This window comes from Giraffa tippelskirchi, chromosome 2 (assembly GCF_054371585.1).
Source record: "Giraffa tippelskirchi isolate mGirTip1 chromosome 2, T2T-mGirTip1v1.2.pri, whole genome shotgun sequence".
Classification (NCBI taxonomy): domain Eukaryota; kingdom Metazoa; phylum Chordata; class Mammalia; order Artiodactyla; family Giraffidae; genus Giraffa; species Giraffa tippelskirchi.
Window position 1 is genome coordinate 134,638,944 of NC_137276.1, and position 21,031 is coordinate 134,659,974.

The window sequence follows — 21,031 nt, forward strand, 5'->3', positions numbered from 1 at the left end:
ATCTCAACAATTTGTCTCCCATCCTTTCTCAAGAAGCTCTTGAAACATCTTTTCCTCCAAAGCAGTAGAGGGAGCCAAGAAAGAGGACACCCTGAATATGATGAATGAAAAAATTTTTTATTTAAAAAATACTCTGTCTTTCCCTTTGTAAATTAACTACTTTGGACACTTTCTATATATTATTCATTTATATCCTGTAACACACCCCAAGGAGTAAGATTTGAATTGGTTAGAGTTCACTTCAGAATCTGTGCTTATAAACCCTACAACATGCCTCGCCTTATGCAGTATTGGGAAGTAAATTCTCAGAATTATGGTAATGGGTTGTGTGAGGCCATAACTATGCAGAATCCTTTGAAAGCCATGTGCCTCCCCAGGTCTTTTGGCGGCTAAGGAAAACTGATAGAACATGTGATGTTTGATCTTACAGTTAATTTAATTCACTATTTTACTTCGATTAAAGAAACATAAAAAGAGAAAATTGAAGGAGTATTGGATGATGAAGAAGGCACATTATAAAGGACCACAGGAAACTAAAAATATGGAGAAAAGAGGTAATAATTACAAACTTCATGAAAAACAAAGCAACTTTGTTTAAAAAGAACAAAATGTAACCTGAGTGCATTAACTGGGTCAAGGGTAACCACATTTAACTGCTTATAATGAAAGCACCCTATGCTGATATAATATTAATGTGACATAACTGTATTGTGATTATAGGATAAGTGAGTATAAGAACTAAACATTTATCTTAATTGGAGACAATAAGTAATTTATTAATTGATAAATTCAAAGTTCATATAATTTGCCTATAATTTCAAAATAGAAAAATAAGTGCCAGGGTAAATAATTTAAAAAGCTTCATGTCTCCAAATCCTGGGGAGCAGAATTAAAAGGTAGTTGTTTATTTTTCTTTAAACAACATTTAACATTTCCCCTTATTATTTGAAATTTTAAAACCAGGACAAATAATTTTCCAGAAAAATTTAAAAATCTAAGTTGTCATTTAGTCACTAGCTTGTGACCGACTTTTTTGCCATCCCATGGATTGTAGCCCGCCAGGCTCCTCTGTTCATGGGATTATATCCAGCAACAATACTGGAGTGGGTTGCCATTTCCTTCTCTAGGGGATCTTCCTGGGGTGAAATCTGCGTCTCCTCCATTGGGAGGCCAATTCTTTTCTATTGCATTCTTAAAATGTAAGAACAGAAGAGAAAGCAGGGAAGATGAATTGACAGAGGAAAGAGCTTCACAAACCAAAGTAGACAGGAAAGAAGAGAGAGAGTGAGTCAATTCTGAAGTTATTTGATAGATTTTATTGTTAATTGGGCATAGAGTTCCAATCATTATGGTACCTAACTGTATAATTTTACCTTAACATTTTTGGCTAATTTAATCTCTCCAGATATAGCTCATCATCTTCTACGCAAAACATATTCTTTTGTGCTTCCCTCTAAGTTAATTGCATCACTTCCTCATGTGTCTCATGTCTCAGTATATTCACATCTATTAAGTCCTCTCAGCCAGAACCTTGGAGTCATCTTAGCACCTCTACCCTTTTTATCTCCACAGGTCACAGATTTCTGCCAGTTCTATCCAATAATACGTCTGTTCTCTCCTTTCTATTCCTCTCATTACTAACGTGTTTCCAGTCTTCATCGTCTCTCATCTGCTTTTTTTGCACGACTCTATAAACTGTAAACTTCAAAGTTACCTCTTTTATTAGCATTCTTTTTATGAATAATTTCAAGAACATATGAAAGCAGAGAGAAAACTACAGTGAATCCCCACAGGAGCTAGTTTAAAATATTATTAGTTTACTTTATGTTAATATTGATTAGGCAATCTGTGAGTTTATTTACTTTTCCATTTACTCTCTGTATTCCCCCACATCATTTTTTGGTAGTTATATATTTTCACAGTATACAGACATGATATACTACTAAATTTCCTTATAATCATCATTAATTTTAGGTATAAAGAAAGTGAACATGAAAGTCACTCAGTCGCCTCTGATTCTTTGAGACCCCTGGACTATACAGTCCATGAAATTCTCCAGGCCAGAGTACTGAAGTGGATAGTCTCTCCCTCCTCCAGAGGAATTTCCCAACCCAGGAATCGAACCCAGGTCTCCCACATTGTAGGTGGATTCTTTACCAGCTGAGCCACCAGAGAAAACCAATTTTAGGTATGGTTTACATTTTAATATTTCCTACAAGTAGTCCATGGAGTCACAAAGAGTCAGACACAACGGAGCACACATGCACACACACACAAATCTTTATATATAGTGATATTTATTCAATCATTTTAGTTGTATGACGCTGCTTTCAGAGAAGGGCTCATTAAGAACAGTATTCCTTGTTTTTAATAGTTTGTAGTTTATTGACTTGAAAGTAGGTCATATTTGGCTTATATTTTCATCCCTTGAGTTTCAGAAATATATTATTCTATTGTTTTCTGTCATGTTAAGGTTGAATAATTTGGTAATAATCTGATTTTTTTCCTCTTTAAATCTCTTGGTCTTTTTGACTAAAAGGAAAGAAAAATTCTCTCTTTTAAGGTCTAGTGACTTTACCAGGACATGTTTTGTTTTGGTTCTCCTGGGTCAATTTCCCCAAGTATGTAGTCTGACATTTCAATGAGTTGTTTCACATCTTTTTCATTTCAGAAAAATGTTTCTTAAATGATAGTTTTTAGTGTTTATTACACTTCATTGCTTTGCTTTCATTTGCCTCTATCAATATCTTTTAAGTACTTTGTATGTATTTATTCTCTTCTTTTTGATTAAAAGTTCCCTATTTTTCATCTTCTACTTCTCTTAAGAGGAAGTATAAAACATCTAATATAATTTCTATTTCTGAAATGGTTTCTTTTTTTTCCTTCTAATTATTTCTTAAATTATGTAAGATCTTTTGCAATTCTGGCTTCTCCAATCATATCGTACACTACTTTTTCTAAGTTTTTGTTTCATTGTTCTATCTTTTTATTATGTTTCTTAAGCTTGTTTCAAAATATTGTCGGTTTTTTTGTTTTTTTCTAGTGTGCTGTTATTTGTTGTAGATAAGTTATTATGCTTTCAGTTCAGTTCAGTTCAGTTCAGTTGCTCAGAGTCGTGTCTGACTCTTTGCGACCACATGAACTGCAGCACACCAGGCCTTCCTGTCCATCACCAGCTCCCAGAGTCTATACAAACTCATGTCCACTGAGTCAGTGATACCATCCAACCATCTCATCCTCTTTCGCCCCCTTCTCCTCCCACCTTCAATCTTTCCCAGCATCAGGGTCTTTTTAAATGAGTCAACTCTTCGCATCAGGTGGCCAAAGTATTGGAGTTTCAGTTCAACATCAGTCCTTCCAATGAACACTCAGGACTGATCTCCTTTAGGATGGACTGGTTGGATCTCCTTGCACTCCAAGGAACTCTCAAGAGTCTTCTCCAACACCACAGTTCAAAAGCATCAGTTCTTTGGTGCTTAGCTTTCTTTATAGTCCAACTCTCATGTCCATACATGGCCACTGGAAAAACCACAGCCTTGACTAGATGGGCCTTTGTTGACAAAGTAATGTCTCTGCTTTTCAATATGCTGTCTAGGTTGGTCATAACTTTCCTTCCAAGGAGTAAGCATCTTTTAATTCCATGGCTGCAGTCACTATCTGCAGTGACTTTGGAGCCCAAAAAAATAGTCAACCACTGTTTCCACTGTTTCCCCATCTATTTGCCATGAAGTGATGGGACCGGATGCTATCATCTTAGTTTTCTGAATGTTGAGCTTTTTCACTCTCCTCTTTCACTTTCATCAATAGGCTCTTTAGTTCTTCTTCACTTTCTGCCAGAAGGGTGGTGTCATCTACATATCTGAGGTTATTGATATTTCTCCCAGCAATCTTGATTCCAGCTTGTGCTTCATCCAGCCCAGTGTTTCTCATGATGTACTCTGCATATAAGTTAAATAAGCAGGGTGACAATATACAGCCTTGACGTACTCCTTTTCCTATTTGGAACCAGTCTGTTGTTCCATGTCCAGTTCTAACTTTATTTGTTTATTTATTTATTCTGCTTTTTTCATATTTAATTTATAGTATATTTTCATGGGATTTACTACAGTCATTTCCATTGCTCATGTACAATGAAATTAGTCTTCCTTTCTGTTCTCTTAAAGAAGAGAATATATCAAGATAACATGCCTAACTTCATGGCTCTAGAATTTCTGTTGTTATTTTTATAGATATTAATATATATATATGTATATATATATATCTCCATGTATTTTAAAAATCTGTTGGCTCTCTTTTTCTTTCATGATTCTTTCTGAACCTTCTCAGTTTAGATTCTATATACTGTAGCTTCTCCCAGTGTTGAACTGTTCTGGAGAGGACATCTGATTAGTGGGTCTCAAGGATCCATAGGGTTCAGAGTCTTCCAGCACAGAATTTAGACAGTTTTCTTACAGATGCAACCCACTCCTGTACTCTTGCCTGGAGAATCCCAGGGACGGGGGAGCCTGGTGGGCGGCCGTCTCTGGGGTCGCACAGAGTCGGACACGACTGAAGCGACTTAGCAGCAGCTTACAGATGCCTTTGAATCAGAGTGTGTACAGCCCTAACCCAGTTTTGGCTGCTGTACTGTGATTAGCTTGTCAAGATTTTAAAGAGTATTATCTGTCTGTAGATGGTGTGATAAATTCATTTTGCCATCTCCCTATTTCCTTTCTCATGGCTGCTGATATTGCATGGATTTTGTTTTGCTTTTCGTCTGTTTTTGGGGTTGTGTCTGTGTTTTATAAATTTTAGTAGTAGTAGTGTTAGTCACTCAGTCATGTCCGACTCTTTGTGACCCCATGGACTATAGCCCACCAGGCTCCTCTGTCCATGGAATTCTCCAGACAAGAATACTAGAGTGGGTTGCCATTCGCTTCTCCAGGGGATCCCTACCCAGGGATTGAACCCAGGTCTCCCACATTGCAGTAAGATTCTTTACCACTGTACCACCTATTGAGATGTAATTTAGGTATCATAAAATTCTCATTTTAAAATGTACCATTCAGTAGTTTTTAGTATATTATAGAGGTGTGCAGTTATAAATATCTAATATAAAAGTTTTATCACCTTAAAAAGAAATCCACTGGCAGTCACTGTACATTACACCTTACTAATAGTCCTTGACATCCACTAATCTACTATCTGCTCTATAGATTTGCCTATATTGGAAACTTCATAAAATAGAGTCATAATATGTTTGTATGTATGTATGTATGTGTGTGTGTGTGTGTGTGTGTTATGATTGACATCTTTCACTCTTTCACTTGGCATAATGTTTTCAAGACTTACCCATATTGTACCATTTCTTATATTGTGAAATAATATTTCATTATATAGATATACCATGTTGTGTTTACCATTTATCAGATGATAAACATTTGGCTTGTTTTATCTAGATCAGATTTTTATTTTCCATTAATTCCTTAGAGAATTTTATTGGTGCTATATCTCTATATTTTAACTGTACCAAACTCTTAGTCACTCTATCAAGTTTTATTTTACCTAATTAAAGAATATTTTGAATCTATCTTAATATGCAAATTCAGAGAAAAATATAAGTATACATGAAAGTAAAAATGAAAAAGTGAGGCTTAAATATATTTCAAAAAATTTAGAAACCATAGATGGTTATAAGAATCCAATTTGAATGGGCTGTGTTTTAAAGTTTTGAGTGTTTCTTCAATAGAAATCTTCAAATAGTATTGGATAACATTTTAACAAATATAGGGAAGTTGCCTTTTCTGGTCTCAAAGTTTAACAAACTTATCAACAAGATAACATCCAATTCTTTGCTTCTGTTATTTTACTTTGCTGACAAAGGTCCATCTAGTCAAAGCTATGGTTTTTACAGTAGTCATGTATGGATGTGAGAGTTGAACTATAAAGAAAGCTGAGCACAGAAGAATTGATACTTTTGAACTGTTGTGTTGGAGAAGACTCTTGAGAGTTTCTTGGACTGCAAGGAGATCCAACCAGTCCATCCTAAAGGAGATCAGTCCTGAGTGTTCATTGAAAGGACTGATGTTGAAACTGAAACTCCAATACTTTGGCCACCTGATGCGAAGAGTTGACTCATTTGAAAAGACCCTGATGCTGGGAAAGATTGAAGGTGGGAGGAGAAGGGGATGAAAGAGGATGAGATGCTTGGATGGCATCACTGACTCAATGGGTATGGGTTTGGGTAAGCTCTGGGAGTTGGTGATGGACAGGGAGGCCTGGCATGCTGCAGTCCATGAGGTCACAAAGAGTCGGGCATGACTGAGCAGCTGAACTGTACTGAATTGAAAATTATGAATTAACTTTGAATTATCATTGACATTTTATGCTGCCCATTCTCACATAGAATTAAGTTTTTTGATGGGGTATCTATTCACATAAAATATAGGCATTTCTATCATCTCACAAAATAGTAATTCTTAAATACAATTTTAGCCCTTTTGCAAAATCACACATTAATAATGTCAGGGCTTTTTAGTGAAATCAACAAGAGGCAAGACCACTCAAAATCTGTAAAACTTTGCAATTGAAACATAAACACAAACAAATAGTGGCATTCCTTATAAATCTATTAGTGGAGATTAAAAAAGATATGAAATCTCTAATAAGTATGACTATTACAGTAAAATAGGAGTTTATTTACAAAAAAGAGATCAAAAAGCACTGGAATGAAGAATAAGGAACGTTTGAGTTTGGTTACTCTATTATGGAGACAAAAATAAAAAATTACAAGATATATTTTTCAGTATGTTTTAACAGATTACCACAAACAAATAACTTAAAACAATAATTTATTCATTTATTTATTTAGTCCTGGAAGCCCTAAGACTAAAATCAAGCTCTTGGCAGGGTATCACTCTCTCCTGAGGCTCTAGAGGAAATTCTGTTTCTTGCCTCTTGCAGCTTGTATTTGCATTACTCCAATCTCTGCCTTCATTTTTTTCATATGGCCTTGTCCTCTGCTATTCTTCTCTTCTTCTGTCTGTCTCAAATTTCCCTCTGCCTTCCTCTTCTAAGGACATATATTATTGGATTTAGAGTCCATCAAATTTAGAGTCCATCCAGATAATCCAGGATGATATCTTCATCTTAAGACCCTTAATTATTATTATTTGCTAAGACCCTTTTCCCAAAGAAGACAATATCACAAGTTATAGGAACTAGGATGTGGACCTATCTTTTGGCAGCTACCATTTCACCTAATACACAGGTATCACAAGGAATAGTGTAATAATAATTTTCAAGTTAGAAGAGTTTTCCAACTTGATCCAAAAGTTTGATTGTGGGATTAGTGGGTACCACATAAAACACTATATTCCTTCATGGCTTGCTGCCTTCAGCAGATACCTGGCACCAAGCACTAAAGTGGTAAGGACTATCATGCATGAACCAATCAATTTACATATCATATATTGGCAGCTTTCTCCTGTTTATCCATTGTGTATGACTAGGCCACTTTGTAAAAAAAACACATTGTACAAGAAATACTCTATTTTTCAGAACAAGCCATAAATCAAATTTAAATTAGTTGAAAACTCTTCCCTGGTGCTAAAAGTTTAGGTTCCTATCAGCTTTAGAATTTTTAGAAGAGCAAAATTATGTTTTAGTTATTGATAAAGATTAACAGAATGGCATATATACATACATACATATATATATATACATTTATATATATATGTATATATATACATTTACATATATGTATATATATATATACATATATATATAATCTTATTCCTAAGGGAAGTAATTTTTGGAAATATTTAACTAGGGATATAAAACAGTAATACACTGAGAATGGTCCACTTCTCATATATATATTTTTTCAAAGAAGGTATCATCAATATACAGACTTAATGACTTTTTTCAAAGTTCACAATGAGCTACTAAAATTTAAACTTTTCTAGCCCTTTTTTTAAACCCTTTGATTATTTTTGTCAACATTAGCAGTGTGGAGCATACTGAGGTGTAGTATTTCCATTAATACCTTTTGTTGACTCAGGCTGAAACAGAATCAGATCCAATCCATGTCTATGGGGACTAAGGAGGAAATCCTTTCATATTTTATTTCTGTCAGTATTCTTTTAAAGAGAATATAATATACCTTGCAGGTTAAGAATTATATTTGGAAGAGTCTCTGAAGGATTTGATTACCTTATTGAAAACCTGCACTGGTTTCAGTGAAATAATTTTGAGATACAGAAATACATTACAGAGTGTTTCTTATTTTGGAGTAAAAATAGAGATATTTTGAGATAGGACTACAGTAGAGTGACATTGTTTGATACTTGCTTTGACAAATTGACAGTTAAAAATACATTTTTTCTTACTAAATAACTATTTAGACTACATTTTATAATTTCTCCTAGTAGCACAATTACATTAAATAATACTCCATGCATATAAAAATTGAGATATTTCTAGTATAAAAAAGATATAAGCTTTATGCCCAAGTATGCATACTTTACACATTCAGTGCAAACATTCCCTTTCAGAAGTAAAGATGGATTGGGTTTTGAAAAGAGCTGTCAATATTTATCTTATTATTTGTAATGATATCATTTTGATGATTTATTTTATTATTTTTAAGGCTGGGGGCTTTCAGATATATAGGCTATACTCAAAAGAAGGAAGGGGATATTGCAGGTAGTCCCCACAATGTCCCCTTTTGTTTTGCTCTGTTATTCAATCTTAAACCATTAATTACATTTTTTATGTCAGTTTAGTCATTCTTTTGTTGAATTTCAAAAAGTATCATAATATGTATTTAAGACCTTTTCCCATATATGTCTTTAGAAATTTCTTATTATATTGCAAGTTAGTTCAGCAAATTCTGTGGTTTTTACATTTTGTATTATATATGCTGCTGCTGCTGCTAAGTCACCTCAGTCGTGTCCGACTCTGTGCGACCCCATAGATGGCAGCCCAGCAGGCTCCGCCGTCCCTGGGATTCTCCAGGCAAGAACACTGGAGTGGGTTGCCATTTCCTTCTCCAATGCATGAAAGTGAAAAGTGAAAGTGAAGTCGCTCAGTCGAGTCCGACTCTTTGCGACCCCATGGACTGCAGCCTACCAGGCTCCTCCATCCATGGGATTTTCCAGGCAAGAGTACTGGAGTGGGGTGCCATTGCCTTCTCCGGTATTATATATGATGCTCTGTGAATGATTGTGTGAGCAAGTTGGATAGGACATGATTCCCACCGATACGGCCTTTAGATCAGTGCAGAAGAGCTCAACAAGTCAGAGGACCGTGAATATAACTAAACTTATTAAATAACACATGGCAGTTTCTGCTCAGCACAACTCATAATCTGAAACATTTGCTGTCGTGATTAACACCACTGAGATCCCAGGAAAAGCTTCACTGCCTATCTGGGCACTTGTTCTTAAAGCCAAAAGTGATTGTATCCAAATGTTTTGAAGGTTTGTGGGCTGTACCCCACAGTGTCAAAGTGTTTTCAGTGTCAAAGACTGATTTACTTCTTCAGAATGAAGAGAAAGTTTGAAAGGTAGAGCTCTTTAAAAAATATAGACTAGCTAATTTTTAAAATCCTTTCTTTCAGTTAACATGAATGTGTTAGATTCTTACATAATGAAGTACTTTATCCTGGGAAGAATGAGTGTTCATTTTCTTGCATCTTTTTGTTCTCCAGTTTGCAGTCCTAAAAGGTCTTAGACATAAGAATATTTTTTACAACTGTTGCACATTTATCTGAGGAATTTTTCAATATTTAAAAATTCATATTACTCATAATTTTGAATAAATGTAGATCTAGATGTAATATGCATGAAGCTTGATATCAGTACTTTACATGGGTTACTAGATGGACACTGAATGACAGACTTGTGGATAGTTCTACTTTAATTTTTGTTCATAAAAATAATTATTTTAAATGAGCATTTCATACAATTTCATAACATCAAATCAATATTTATAAAATTAAAAACTTTTGATATTCATTAATGATAATTTATATATTTTCTTGCAAGAGTTTTTCAATATTTTAGAAAAATAGATATATGTGAAAATACTTTTTAATTTTTACATTTAATTTTAATCACCTATTTGTTTAAGATGTATTTAACTTCCATGTCCTTTAGAATAATTGCATTATATTAATTGCTTTAAATCATTATGTGAAAATCTTGATTATTACCATGATTAGTGACTTTGTTGAAATGAAGGCAAGAAAAACATGTTACGAAACAGGTGTGTAATAATTTATGAAATATCTATATATATATAGTTTGTGTGCATATGTATTTCTGCATCCAACATTAGCAGCTTATCCACACAGGATCCAAGCATGTGTAGTGATAGTTACATTTATTCATCTTTGATGTTTACTAACTTGAAAATGAGAGCTTGACACATATTTTTTCTTTTGTTATTAGAAAGATGTATTTGCTAAGGTAACAGGCTAAAACATTTATCATTTTGCAGTTTGTTTATCATTTTAAATATCAAGACATATGATAGGTAGGCCTGCATTTCTATTCATATTTCAGGGCCTGTTGATATCAGGACCAGGCCAGATTTGGTCTTTTAGGAGACTGCAGTTTAGTTAAGGAGAAATATATACACAACTCACCCAAGCCATTACCTGTGCAGTATTCTAAGAGCATGTTCCAAAATACCCATTATGCCTAGTCAGGATGCAAAAATAGACTAACGTGACAAAATACACTATATTCACTAGTGTATTTCTTGTATCATGAATACTCATTGTGGAAAATTTGTCAAATATAGGGAAGAATAAAATTTTACAAGTTAAAATATCCAGAATGCTAACATCTTGAGAAAACTGCCATCAGTGGTATAGCTGCATTTTTTAATTTAGTTATAGTTTAAAACATTGACCTTTTTGTCTTGTTTCCTATATATGAAAATAAAAAAAAATACTTTGAAAAATGTGTACATTAACATACTACAATTGTCTAGTATTCTACAAGTCATTAATGACAGCTTAATATTTTTGGTATATTTATTTTATATTATACTATTATATGAGCATATGTATTTGTATACTGAATATTTCTTTGCATTGATCGCTGAGGAAGGCTTTCTTATCTCTCCTTGCTATTCTTTTGAACTCTGCATTCAGATGGGAATATCTTTCCTTTTCTCCTTTACTTTTCGCTTCTCTTCTCTTCCCAGCTATCTGTAAGGTCTCCTCAGACAGCCGTTTTGCTTTTTTGCATTTCTTTTCCCTGGTGATTGTCTTGATCCCTGTCTCCTGTACAATGTCACGAACCTCTGTCCATAGTTCATCAGGCACTCTGTCTATCAGATCTAGTCCCTTAAATCTATTTGTCACTTCTACTGTATACTCATAAGGGATTTGACCTAGGTCATAGGCAATGGCACCCCACTCCAATACTCTTGCCTGGAGAATCCCATGGACAGAGGAGCTTGGTAGGCTGCAGTCCATGGGGTCGCTAAGAGTTGGACACAACTGAGTGACTTCACTTTCACTTTTCACTTTCATGCATTGGAGAAGGAGATGGCAACCCACTCCAGTGTTCTTGCCTGGAGAATCCCAGGACGGCGGAGCCTCGTGGGCTGCCGTCTATGGGGTCGAACAGAGTCAGACACGACTGAAGCGACTTAGCAGCAGCAGCAGCATACCTGAATGGACTGGTGGTTTTCCCTACTTTCTTCAATTTAAGACTGAATTTGGCAATAAGCAGTTCATGATCTGAGCCACAGTCTGCTCCCGGTCTTGTTTTTGCTGACTGTATAGAGCTTCTCCATCTTTGGCTGCAAAGAATATAATCAATCTGATTTCAGTGTTGACCATCTGGTGATGTCCACGTGTAGAGTCTTCTCTTGTGTTGCTGGAAGAGGGTGTTTGCTATTACCAGTGCGTTCTCTTGGCAAAACTCTATTAGGCTTTGCCCTGCTTCATTCTGTACTCCAAGGCCAAATTTGCCTGTTACACTTCAAATTAGAGATACCAAAGGAACATTTCATGCAAAGATGGGCTCGATAAAGGACAGAAATGGTATGGCCCTAACAGAAGCAGAAGATATTAAGAAGAGGTGGCAAGAATACACAGAAGAACTGTACAAAAAAGATCTTCATGACCCAGATAATCACGATGGTGTGATCACTCACCTAGAGCCAGACATCCTGGAATGTGAAGTCAAGTGGGCCTTAGAAAGCATCACTACGAACAAAGCTAGTGGAGGTGATGGAATTCCAGTTGAGCTATTTCAAATCCTCAAAGGTCATGCTGTGAAAGTGCTGCACTCAAAATGCCAGCAAACCTGGAAAACTCAGCAGTGGCCACAGGACTGGAAAAGGTTCATTTTCATTCCAATCCCAAAGAAAGGCAATGCCAAAGAATGCTCAAACTACTGCACAATTGCACTCATCTCACATGCTAGTAAAGTAATGCTCAAAATTCTCCAAGCCAGGCTTCAGCAATACATGAACCGTGAATTTCCAGATGTTCAAGCTGGTTTTAGAAAAGGCAGAGGAACCAGAGATCAAATTGCCATCATTGACTGGATCATCGAAAAAGCAAGAGAGTTCCAGAAAAACATCTATTTCTGCTTTATTGACTATGCCAGAGCCTTTGACTGTGTGGATCACAATAAACTGTGGAAAATTCTGAAAGAGATGGGAATACCAGACCATCTGACCTGTCTCTTGAGAAACCTGTATGCAGGTCAGGAAGCAACAGTTAGAACTGGACATGGAAGAACAGACTGGTTCCAAATAGGAAAAGGAGTACGTCAAGGCTGTATATTGTCACCGTGCTTATTTAACTTATATGCAGAGTACATCATGAGAAACGCTGGGCTGGAAGAAACACAAGATGGAATCAAGATTGCCAGGAGAAATATCAATAATCTCAGCTATGCAGATGACACCCACCCTTATGGCAGAAAGTGAAGAAGAACTAAAGAGCCTCTTGATAAAAGTGAAAGAGGAGAGTGAAAAAGTTGGCTTAAAGCTCAACGTTCAGAAAACTAAGATCATGGCATCTGGTCCCATCACTTCATGGGAAATAGATGGGGAAACAGTGTCAAACTTTTTTTGGGGGGGCTCCAAAATCACTGTAGATCGTGATTGCAGCCATGAAATTAAAAGACGCTTACTCCTTGGAAAGAAGGTTATGGCCAACCTAGATTGCATATTTAAAAGCAGAGACATTACTTTGCCAACAAAAGTCCATCTAGTCAAGGCTATGGTTTTTCCAGTGGTCATATATGGATGTGAGAGTTGGACAGTGAAGAAAGCTGAGAGCCGCAGAATTGATGCTTTTGAACTGTGGTGTTGGAGAAGACTCTTGAGAGTCCCTTGGACTGCAAGGAGATCCAGTCAATCCATCCTAAAGGAGATCAATCCTGCGTGTTCATTGGAAGGACTGATGTTGAAGCTGAAACTCCAATACTTTGGCCACCTCATGCGAAGAGTTGACTCATTGGAAAAGACCCTAATGCTGGGTAGGATTGGGGGCAGGAGAAGAAGGGGACAACAGAGGATGAGATGGTTGGATGGCATCACCAACTCGATGGACATGGGTTTGGGTAGACTCCAGGAGTTGGTGATGGACAGAGAGGCCTGGCGTGCTGCAGTTCATGGGGTCGCAAAGAGTCGGACACGACTGAGCGACTGAACTGAACTGATACTGAATATTAGTTACTAAAAGAACATCATTGGTCCAAGATGCAAAAGAGTATGAAAAGGGGGCTATATGTCCGATAATATCACATTTTAATTGATTTACTATTATTTCTCAATTAAAATAGAAGCAACACAGTAGATCATGTCATTCATTCAATATGAATTTTGATTATCAAGAAAATCATTAGTTAAGTTTACTGGCTATTAAGATGGCTTTTATTTGTTTTCCTAAGGAAACCAATAACTTTGAGAGAGACAAAGCAAAAATCTTTTGGTTTAATAATGCACTGAGCCTAGTAGCTCAACTATATAGTTTCAAGATTATTAGCAAGTGCCTAAAGAATAAAGCACTGTTTCATTTTTAAGCTTCTATCAATTCAGAGAAAAACATTTCATCTGTACTCTTAACAAAAGAAGTAAGCTTAAGAGATATTCGCTGGTATAGAGGAAGGAGAAAAAAAGAAACAGATAAATGTAGTATCGTAGCATTAAGCTTCACATTTTAAGCTGTAGGATTTATTTTGTGTTTAGACTCTAAACAGAATAAACAGTTAGTTCTGTTAATCTATCAATATCGAATTTTTTTCATTTTAAATTGTAAATTGTTATCTACTTCCTGATTTTTTGTTGGAGTTAGACTCAATACATTTTTATGTTTAAGATTTATTAATTCCATTGGGCTCCAAAATCACTGTGGATGGTGACTGCAGCCACAAAATAAAAAGAAGCTTGCTCCTTGGAAGAAAAGCTATGACAAAGCTAGATAGCATATTAAAAAGCAGAGACATTGCTTTGCTGACAAAGGTCCATATAGTCAAAGCTATAGTTTTTCCAGTAGTCATATATGCATGTGAGAGTTGGGCTGTAAAGAAGGCTGAGGGCCAAAGAATTGATGCTTTTGAACTGTGGTACTGGAGAAGACTCTTGAGAGTTCTTTATACAGCACAGAGATCAAACTAGTTAGTCCTAAAGAAAATCAACCTTGAATATTCATTGGAAAGACTGATGCTGAAGCTGAAGCTCCAATACCTTGGCCATTTGATGCAAAGAGCCGACTCACTGGAAAAGAAGTTGATCCTGAGAAAGATTGAGGACAAGAGGCAAAGGGGGTGACAGATGATGAGATAGTTAGATAACATCACAGACTCAATGGACATGAGTTTGAACAAACTCTGAGAGAGAGTGAAAGAAAGAGAAGCCTGGTGTGCTCCAGTCCATGGCAACCCAAAGAGTCAGAAATGACTTAGTGGCTGAACAGCAACAATTAGTGTCATTATTTCTGAGCCCATACATATCTGGGGATGTCTTTTAATTTTCTGCATGAATGGGAAATATCTTAAAAGAGCATATTTCTTACTCTTAACATTTTCTTTTAAAATCCTATCACATTACTCCATATTTTCTGCCAAGGAGTGTTCTGAAACTAACATGTTATTTACTTCTTTTTCTTTATGAATGACCCTCAGATTTCTTTCTTTATAAGTTAAAAATTTGCTAGGGGCCTCCCCGGTGGCGCTAGTGGTAAAGAACCCTCATGCAAATGCAAGAGGCTTAAGATTCATGGGTGTGGTCCCTGGGTCAGGAAGATCCCCTGGAGGCAGAAATAGCAATCCACTCCAGTATTCCTGCCTGGGGAATCCCATGGACAAAAGAGGCTGGTGGGCTTTGTAGGGTCTATGGGTTCACCAAGAGTCGGATACAACTGAAGTGACTGAGCACAGCACAGGCTATATTAGGTTAAAGTCTTCTATTCTTTCTTTATTTTTCTTTAGAAGGTAGTAATGGTTTAGATCTGCATTCTCAGTTCTCTTTAATCTAAAGTACTTTTATGGTTAATTTATTATTGCTTCTGCCTTAGTTTATCTCATTTTCTTCTTGGAAACATCTTCCATGTTCTCTCTTGCTTTTCCTTGCTCTAGGGCATGGGAGATGCCAGATCTTGTGTGATCTCTTTTCTACTTAATTTCTCAGGTCCTCATAGAATCTGGGCTTTTCCGATGGCTCAGGGATAAAGAATCTGCCTGCAATGCAGGAGTCACAGAGACACAGGTTCAATCTCTGGGTGGGGAATTTCCCCTGGAGGAGAGCATGGCAACTCACTTCAGTATTCTTGCATGGAAAATCCCATAGACAGAGGAGCCTGGTGGGCTACAGTCCATAGGGTTGCAAAGAGTTGGACATGACTGAAGCGACTTAGCACACAAAGAATCTACTTTCTCTTTCTCTGGCTGCTTAGACTTGCTTTCTGACTACAGGGATTGATTTTGTCCTCTTGGGACATTTTTACATTCTTTCTGTTACCTGGAACATATATCTCATTTTATACTCTTCTAATTCTCACTGGTGTATTTCTAAACTTGTTACTTCCCTCTCTCTCTCAGTTCCTAAAAGGAAACCAAACAGTTTTTAAGACATTCCTCAACATGTATTTTGAAAAGATTTTGAAGCTACGCTGATAATAATGATAAAATAACCAGAGCCTTTCCCAATAAAATGAGGATCTCAAATATATTTTGTTCCTTAACTTTAGTAATGCTAATCAGAGGTTTCATAATCTCTTCTGCTCTCTCTACTGTTTGTTACATTATGTGCTGGACTTTAGAAAGTGTTAGATACCATTTTGTTTATCTCCTTCATTTAGAATTACTGAGGGACAGAGAGATTAAGCTACCTACCTCTATCTCTCAGGTAGTTATTAAAGGAAATGGAACTTTGGTCCCCTCTTCAAGGACTTTTGTACTAAAACTTATTATCTCATTCTAGATGAAAGATGTTTGGCAAATATATCATTTTTAGAATCATTACTTTCCCTTCATTTTCAATTATTTTAGCATATCTGAGAAAACTGGGTAGACTGTTCTAACAGCAAGACAGTGGCAATTGGGGTCCACATTTAGTTGGATGTCACAGAACTGGACTTACATTGGCAAATATTTAATCATCTGTCAGCCTCTTGTTGGTGACTTTGAGCTAATCAATATCCAGTCATGCATTTATGCCATCTGTATTCAGTTCAGTTTCAACCATGGGCCTGATTCTATTTAGACTGGCTTTGAGTCTGTTCTACTCTGCCCACTTATTATCACTATTGAGTATTGCTTATTACTGTAGTTTTCTGAATTCTCTTTGTCCCCGTCCCCTTCTAATGCTCTCTTATTCAATGCTGAGTCAAAATACCTAAAAAAAAAAAAAAAGAATCTGGTCATACCTACAAAGCAGCAAAAGCCTGGTTTCAAAGATGTAACTCACCAATTAAGATTTAGGATTATAGAATTTAAAATAACTGTGGAGATCTATTCAGAACCACCATGCATGCTTGCTCAGTCCTTTCTGACTCTTTGCAACCTCATGGACTGTAGCTTACCAGGTCCCTCTGTCCGTGAGATTTCCCAGGCAAGAACATTGGAGTGGGTTGGCATTTCCTCCTCCAGGGGATCTTCCTGACCCAGGGGTCAAACCCATGTCTCCTGCATCTCCTGCATTGCAGGTGGATTCTTTACTGCTTTGCCATGGGACTTTCCTGGTAAAGAGTCTGCTTACCAATGCAGGTGATGCAGGTTCAATCCCTGGATCAGGAAGATCCCTTGGAGGAGGGCATAGCAACTCACTCCAGTATTCTTGCCTGGGAAATCCTGTGGATAGAGGAGCCTGGTGGGCCACAATCTACAATCTAGACAGACCTGAGGTTCTTTTAGGGATGCTGCAAGATCAAAACCAATTTTTTAAATAATTCAAGGTTTTATTTCCTTTTTACTTTCATTCTCACTTGAATATGCAGTGAAGTTTACCAGAGGCTATCTGACTGAATGCCACAGATATGTTCAGCTGCCTTCTATTAAGCCAATAAACAGATTTGCAAAAGTGTAAAATATTATCATGGTTCTCAATGTTTTTGTTATGGAAAGCACAATTTTGTTCTTATAAATGTTTTCAGGTTAACATGTAAGGAGCTTATTTTTGTTATTTTTAATGAATTAATAAACACATTTTAAATTTTTCTCAATTTTAAATTTTAATGCAGTAGTAGTTATCACCCCCTTTAAGCCTTCAGTTTGATGCTTGACATTAACATTTATAAGCTACAACTAGCTTACACTATTTACACTATGTGCCAAGAGCGGTGAAAACCACAGCTGGAGTTTCTGTGCGCTTAGTCACTCAGTTGTGTCCAACTCTTTGTGACATCATGGACTGGAGCCCACCAGGCTCCTCTGTCCAAGGGGATTCTCCAGGCAAGAATATTGGAGTGAGTTGACATGTCCTTCTCCAGGGCATCTTCTTGACCCCCGGGAATCAAACAGGTGTCCCCTGCATCACAGGCAGATTCTTTACCAGCTGAGCTACAGAGAAGCCCACAACTAACTTAGAGCAAGTTAATTAATAATGCTAAGCCTTTTGTTTCTACGTAGAAGACTAAAATAAGATCAATTAAATATGCAATAATTGCTATTTATTATAAATAAGTAAGATTCAGGATATTTATGTTGCCTTTTCTTTTAGAAATTGTGAAAGAATTTGGTAGATAGTAAAATTTAATATCTGGTCATAGCAAACACCCTCTTTCAACATCACAAGAGAAGACTCTACACATGTACATCACCAAATGGTCAATACTGAAATCAGATTGATTATATTCTTTGCAGCCAAAGATGGAGAAGCTCTATACAGTCAGCAAAAACAAAACCAGGAGCTGACTGTAACTCAGATCATGAACTCCTTATTGCCATATTCAGACTTAAATTGAAGAAAGTAGGGAAAAGCACCAAACCATTCAAGTATGACCTAAATCAAACCCCTTACGATTATAGAATAGAAGTGAGAAATAGATTCAAGGATTGAATCTGATAGACAGAGTGCCTGATGAACTATGAACAGAGATTCATGACATTGTACAAGAGGCAGGGATCAAGAACATCTCTAAGAAAAAGAAATGCAAAAAAGCAAAATGGCTGTCTGAGGAGACCTTAAAAAAAGCAGTGAAAAGAAGAGAAGCAAAAAGCAAAGGAGAAAAGGAAAGATATACCCACTTGAATGCAGAGTTCTAAAGAATATCAAGGAGAGATAAGAAAGCCTTCCTCAGCGAACAATGCAAAGAAATAGAGGAAAACAGTAGAATGGGAAAGACTAGCGATCTCTTCAAGAAAATTAGAGATACCAAGGGAACATTTCTTGGAAAGATGGGCTCACTAAAGGACAGAAATGGTATGGACCTAACAGAAGCAGGAGATATTAAGAGGAAGTGGCAAGAATACACAGAAGAACTATACAAAAAAGCTCTTCATGACCCAGATAATCATGATGGTATGATCACTCACCTAGAGCCAGACATCCTGGAATGCAGTCAAGTGGGCCTCAGGAAGCATCAATACAAACAAAGCTAGTGGAGGTGATAGAATCCAGTTCAGCTATTTCAAATCCTAAAGGATGATGCTGTGAAAGTGCTGCACTCAATATGCCAGCAAATTTGTAAAACTCAGCAGTGGCCACAGTACTGTAAAAGGTCAGTTTTCACTCCAATCCCAAAGAAAGGCAATGCCAAAGAATGATCAAGCTATCTCACAATTACACTCATTTCACAGGGTAGTAAAGTAATGCTCAAAATTCTCCAAGCCAGGCTTCAACAATACGTGAACTTCCAGATGTTCAAGCAGGTTTTAGGAAAGGCAGAGGAATCAGAGATCAAATTGCCAACATCCGTTGGATTATTGAAAAGCAAGAGAGTTCAGAAAAACATCTAATTCTGCTTTATTGACTATGCCAAAGTCTTTGACTGTGTGGATGACCACAAATTGTGGAAAATTCTTAGCGATATGGGAATATTAGACCACCTAACCTGCCTCTTGAAAAATCTGTATGCAGGTCAGGAAGCAACAGTAGAACTGGCCATGGAACAACAGACTGGTTCCAAATAGGGAAAGGAGTACATCAAGCCATTTATTGTCACCCTGCATATTCAACTTATATGCAGAGTACATCATGAGAAATGCTGGGCTAGATGAAGCACAAGCTGAAATCAAGATTGCCAGGAGAAATACCTATAACCTCAGATATGCAGATGACACCACACTTATGGCATAAAGCGAAGAAGAACTAAAGATCTCTTGATGAAAGTGAAAGAGGAGAGTGAAAAAGTTGGCTTAAAGCTCAACATTCAGAAAACTAAGATCATAGCATCCAGTCCATCACTTCATGGCAAACAGATGGGGAAAGAGTGGTAACAGTAACAGACTTTATTTTGAGGGGCTCCAAAATCACTGTAGATGGTGACTGAAGACATGAAATTAAAAGATGCTACTCCTTAGAAGAAAATCTATGACCAACCTAGACAGCATATTAAAAAGCAGTAACATTACTTTGCCAACAAAGGTCTATCTAGTCAAGGCTATGGTTTTTCCAGTAGTCATGTATGGATGTAAGAGTTGGCCTATAAAGAAAGGTGAGCCCCGAAGAATTAATGGTATTGAATTGTGGTGTTGGAGAAGACTCTTAAGAGTCCCTCGACTGCAAGGAGATCAAACCAGTCCATCCTAAAGGAAATGAGTCCTGAATATTCATTGGAAGAACTGATGTTGAATCTGAAACTCCAGTATTTTAGCCAGCTGATGCAAAGAGTTGATTCATTTGAAAAGACCTTGATGCTGGGAAAGATTGAAGGTGGGAGGAGAAGGGGATGACAGAGGATGAGATGGTTGGATGGCATCACCGACTCAATGAACATGAGTTGAAACTTTGGGAGTTGGTGATGGACAGGGAAGCCTGGCTTGCTACAGTCCATGGGGTTGCACAGAGTTGGACATGACTGAGTGACTGAACTGAACTGAAAATTTTATAAGAATATTTTTAGTTAGTTGTCATTAGCATTCAAGTTTTTAAATGCCTTGGACTAAATCTAATGTCATAATTTCTTAAATAAGAATTCCAGGTGTCATGTTAAATTGTCTACTCTTTCCATGCCAGACATAACATTACTTTATTCCATGGCTTTCCATTTTCTAAATTTGGCTCTGAAATTGTAGAATATTTATATCTACAAAGATTCTAAAAAAATAATATTTCTGTTAAAATAGATCTGCTTACTCACAGAACAACTCAGATAAGCAAAGTAATGAAATAATTGTTCTTTTCATTTTTAAATATTTAAGATAATTCTCCATACTTCCTTTAAAAATTTCCCTTTTTAATATTTTTTTAAGACTTCAAATTATAAAGTCTCAACTAGGTGTGTTTTAATGACTGTAACCTCTCTGAATCTTTTTAAAGAGAGGTGTGTATCCTGGGGTATCAACCTGCAGCAACTAATTACAGTTAACAAAGTGATTAGTAGATGAGCTGTATTCAAAATCAGGAATCTTCAATG